Genomic DNA, 5820 nt, shown 5'->3' on the forward strand with positions numbered 1-5820 from the left:
ACTTCATATGGAAAAACAAAAAGCCTAGGATAACCAAAACAATCCTGTACAATAAAGGATCTTTCAGAGGCATCACCATCCCTGACATCAGGCTCTATTACAGAGCTACAGTAATGAAAACATCTCAGTATTGGTATAAAAACAGACAGGTTGACCAATGGAATCAAATCAAAAAACCTGGATAGTAATCCACACACCTATAAACACCTTATTTTTTAACAAAGAAGCTAAAATTATACAATGGAAAAAAAAGCATCTTCAACAAATGGTGCTGGCATAACTAGTTGCCAACATGTATAAAAATGAAAATGCATCCATATCTATCCCTATGGACAAAACTCAAGTCCTAATGGATTAAAAACCTCAATATAAATCCAACCACGCTGAACCCGATAGAAGAGAAACTAGGAAGTATAACCCCAGTAGCACAGACACTGAGATCAACTATAAATAAATGGAACCTCCTGAAAATGAGAAGCTTCTGTAAAGCAAAGAACACAGTCAATAAGACAAAAAGGTAGCCTACTGAATGGGAAAAGATCTTCACCAATCCCACATCAGATAAAAGTCTGATCTCCAAAATATATAAAGAACTCATGAAATTAAAAATCAAAATTCCAAATAATCCGATTACAAACATGGTACAAAACTAACTAAACAGAGAATTCTCAACAGAAGAAGTTCAAATGGCCAAAAGACAGTTAAGGAAATGTTCAACATTCTTAGTCATTAGGGAAATGCAAATCAAAATGACTCTGAGGTACCACCTTATACCAGTCAAAATGGCTACGATCAAAAACACCAATGATAGCTTATGTTGGAGAGGATGTGGAATAAGGGGAACACTCCTCCATTGCTGGTGGGAATGCAAACATAGGTGACCACTCTGGAAATCAGTATGGCGGTTTCTTACAGATTTGGGAATCAACCTACCTCAAGACACAGCAATACCATTTTTTGGCATGTACCCAAAGGATGCTCAATCATAGTACAAGTTAAACTATGTTCATAATAGCATTATTTGTAATAGCCAGAACCTGGAAACAACCTAGATGCCCCTCAACCAAAGAATGAATAAAGAAAATGTGGCACATTTACACATTAGAGTACTTCTCAGTGGTAAAAAAAAAATGGCATCTTGAAATTTGCATCCAAATGGATGGAACTAGAGAAAACCATTCTGAGTGAGGTAATCCTGACCCAGAAAGATGAACATGGTTTGTACACACTCATAAGTGGATACTAACTATAAAGTAAATGATAAAGAGCCTACAGTCCATGACTCTAGAGAAGCTAAATAACAAGGTGAACCCTAAGAAAAGCATACATAAATTCACCTGGAAAGGGGAAATAGACAAGCTTGCCTGACAAAATTGGGAGCATAGCGATAGGGGAGAAAGGAGGGCAGAAGGGAAGGGGAGGGGGAGGATACCTTGAGGAAATGGAATAGTTGAGATGGGGGAAGGACAGAGATGAGAGTAAGGAAAGAGATATTTTGGTTGAGGGAGCCATTATGGGGCTACCAAGAAGCTTGGCACAAGGGAAATTCCCAGGAATCCACCGGATGACCCCAGCTAAGACCCTAAGGAATAGAGAAGAGGGTGCCTGAACTAGCCTTGTCCTGTAGTCAGATTGGTGAACATCTTAAATGTCACCATAGAACCTTCATCCAGAAACTGATGGAAAAAGAAACAGAGCCCACAGCATAGCTGACCACCCAAACTCCAGTTGAAGAGTGAAAATATGAGCAAAGAGGTCATGACCATGATAGGGACACCCACTGAAACAGTTTAACTGAGCTAATGGGAGCTCACCAACTCCAGCTGGACAGGGAAGGACCCTGAATAGGACTAAGATAGACCCTCCAAATGTTGGCGACATTTGTGTGACTGGAGCAGACTGATGGGCCACTGGGAGTGGCACCAGAATTTATCCCTACTGATTGTACTGGCTTTTTTTTTTGGATGGATACCTTGCTCAGCCTCGATATAGTAGGGAGGGCCTTGGGCCTTCCCCAAAGCAATGTGCCTTACCCTCTCTGAGGAGTGGATAAGGGTAGGGTGGGAGGGTATATGGAGGGAATGGGAGGAGGGGAGGGAGTGGGAACTGGGATTGGTATGTAAAATGAAAAAGGATAGTTTGTCTTCATTTTTTAAATACACACACACACATACATATGGAGCAAGAGAGAAAGAGCAAGGCAGAGGCTGGTTATCCTTTGCTTTATGTCTAATATCCACTTATGAATGAGTACATACTGTGTATAGAAGAAGCTGCGGGCCGCTTCCCACCTCCCAGCTCCCAGTCACTGGCTAGCTTTACCCAAAATAATTACACAGAAACTGTATTCTTTTAAACACTGCTTGGCCCATTAGCTCTAGCTTCTTCCTGGCTAACTCTCACATCTTGATTAACCCATTTCTAATAATCTGTGTAGCACCACAAGGTGGTGGCTTACCAGGAAGATTCTCAACCTGCTTCCTTCTCAGAGGGGAGAGGCATGGAGTTTTCTCACTTCCCTTTTTCCCCAGCATTCTGTTCGGTCTACTCCATCTATCTAAATTCTGCCCTATCAGGCCAAGCAGTTTCATTTATTAATTATCCAATGAAAGCAACAGATAGATAAAGACCCTCCTATATCAACTGTGCTTGTCTTTCTGGGTCTGAATTTCCTCACTCAGGATGGTTTTCTCTAATTCCATCCATTTGCATGCAAATTTCAAGATGAAATTGTTTTTTTTTTGCCACTGAGTAGTATTCTAATGTGTAAATGTACCATATTTTCTTTATTAATTCTTCAGTTGAGGGCCATCTAGGTTATTTCCAGGTTCTGACTATTATGAATAATGCTGCTATGAACATAGTTGAGCAAATGTCCTTGTGGTGTGAGTGTTCATTCTTTCAGTATACGCCCAAGACCCCAGAGACACTAGGTAACAAGGAGAATCCTAAGAGGGGCATACATGGATACCCCTGGGAAGGGGAAATAGGCAAGAACTTCTGAGAAAAGTGGGAATGTTAGGGGGAGAATAGAGGGTGGAAAGTGATGGAGAGAAGAGAGTGAAGGAGGGAGAAAAACATGAGGGAACTAGATGTCCAAGATAGGGGAAGGACAGAGGCCAACATGGCTAACTACATCCCCGTAAAACCTGAGAGAGTTTACAAAGGAATTCTATAAAAAAAAAAAAAAGAGAGTTAAGCATGACGTCTTGGAAACTGTAATTTTTTTAGACTTGCTCTGTTTGCTAGAAGCAAGAAAAGGCATGAGAAGTCTTCCTGATTCAACATTAGCAGCAAAAACAAACAAACAAACATCTAACTTCTTTAAGAAATGGCAGCTTCCTGGTTCATGCTAGTTGCAAGAACAGCTCTGCCTTTCAGGCCAAGCACTTGAATAGGGTTTGTGGGCAGAGTGTTGCAAGTTACTTGGTGTCAGTATGGACCAACTGCTTACCATAGTTGAGGTGGTGATCGTGGTTCCCATCCTGTGGTCCCAGAGCTGTTGATAAGATACCTCCACCATATTGAAAGCCTGAGAGAGGTGAAGCCAGCATCCAGTGCTTCCACAACCATACTGCTTAAAATTTTAAAGTGCTCCTGGTCAGAAAATTATTACAGATACATAATAAAGAGAGATTCAGACAGAAATAATCTCCTAATGGGTCAAAGTGTGTTTTTGAAAAATGTATGTAGGTTTGGGAGAGAGAAGAAAAAGAATATAGAGAGTTATAAAAAGAAATAAATCATTTAAAAAATAAGACAGTCTGTAAAGAGACAGAGTACAGACAGTCATAGATTAAAGGAGTAAAGAAAAATAAACCACATAGAGATGGAATATACACAGAGAGTCTGGATTATGTGTATTATTGTGTTTTCTTTGAATTTTTTTGACTGCAGAAAGACATTTGATTCTGGGGACTACTAAGATAAACCAATATATACTTTAAAGGTATCTTGACTTCAAAATTTGGGTCTAAGGATATGTTTCTTTGGAAAAGAGGTTCTGCTTTTGTTTCCACAGAAGATGAGAACTTGTGAATTACTTACAGACTAATGTGGTTTTTTTAAAACAAGATCCCCAAAACGTCTCTGTGAACCCCAAAATACTTTGCCCAACAAAAAGCAAGAAGCAGTTTGAAGAGAACTACACCCAATTTCCCATATATTGTTTATTAATGTTTGTTTACATTTAAAGTGGGATATGCTAGAGATGAATACTTTGCATTGGTATGGATCTTGGTTTATTGATACAAATTTAAGGTCAATTTTGTTATATTTTTGCTCTTGATTAAGGTATTGTGCTTGTGCAGGTCATTTAAAAAATGTAATGTATAATTAAGAAATATGGGTTAATAGATAGTCATCTATAATAGTCAAATTTGTAGTCATGTTAGATTTTCTAGATTGCGAAGATATACTTCAGCTGGATAGGTAGTCTTCAAACCTTTCAAAGACTAACAGAATATGGCACTTAATTTTTTTTAAAAACTTAGGACTTTTCATGACAATGAGACACATCTGCTCCGGGCAGCAATAATCTACTTTAAGAGGATGATGGATATTGAAAAGGCTCCTTATGGAGTTGATTAGTCATTTGGGCAAGAAACTGCTCTTGTCTGGACTGCTTGATTTTATCCTGTATGGACTGGACATGCAGGACACACAGAAAAATGACTACTGAACTTGCCTAATGGTGAGATCCTTCAGGGTTCCTGCTTCATGAAAGAGTCTGCCAGACATTCTGCAGGACACAGAAGAAAGTGACTGACAAACTGTCAATATAGGTGGAACTGTCTTTGACATTTTCTACTTCAAGGAAAAGTCTTTTGGATACTATGGGCCTGTAAGCTGAAGATGGATGCCCCAATGTTACAGAAGAACTTTGGGTGAATGTCCAAGCAGCAAATGTCTCTGTCATTTCTAGAATATTGGAAGTTGCTTACAATGCACTTTCTATTTACTTAGCTAATACTATTATATCTTTCTGGAATCTTTGATAGAATTGAAGAATAGATAGTCATAGTTTTCCTTAGTTATGATAAAAGATAAAGTAGATATAAATATTGTAACTGTAATTCTTGCTTAATACCTGTTTTGTTATATGTAATTTTACTATGTTAAAGTTAAAACCTTCATTTTTATTTGGACAGCAAAGGGGAAATGGTGTGGGCAGTCCTTCTCTATATGTGTTGCTTTTATTGCTTAATGAATAATGCTGCTTTGGCCTACAGCAGCGTAGAATTGAGTAAGGCAGGAATTCTAAGCAGATAGAGGAGGAAAGAAAGGGAATCAGGGAGACACCGTGTAGCTGCCAGAGAATGATGCCGGTGTGCTGGTACTGATAAACTACGAGCCTTGTGGTAAAATATAAAATAATAGAAATGGGTTAATTTAAGATATAAGCACTAGCTAGCAATATGTCTAAGTGATTGGCCAAGCAGTGTTTTAATTAATACAGTTTCTATGTGATTATTTTGGGTCTGGACATCCAGGAAACAAACAAGCAGTCTCTGCCTACAAGGGAGAACAAGGAAAGAAATATCTCTATTGAGGGAGCCATTATGGGGCTAGCAAGAAACCTGGAACTAGGGAAATCCCTAGGAATCCCCAAGGATGAACCTAGTTAAGGCCCTAATCAATAGTGTAGAGGGTACCTGAACTGGCCTTCCCCTGTAATCAGATTGATAACTACCTTAATTGTCATCATAAAAACTTCATCCAGCAACTGATAGAAGTAGATGTAGAGATCCACAGCTAGCACTAGGCCGAACTCCCAAAGTCCAGTTGAAGAGAGTGATGAGTAATAATATGAGCAAAGTC

The sequence above is a fragment of the Microtus oregoni genome, unplaced genomic scaffold, assembly GCF_018167655.1.
Source record: "Microtus oregoni isolate MIOR12 unplaced genomic scaffold, Mior012 000067F_000, whole genome shotgun sequence".
NCBI classification, from domain to species: Eukaryota; Metazoa; Chordata; class Mammalia; order Rodentia; family Cricetidae; genus Microtus; species Microtus oregoni.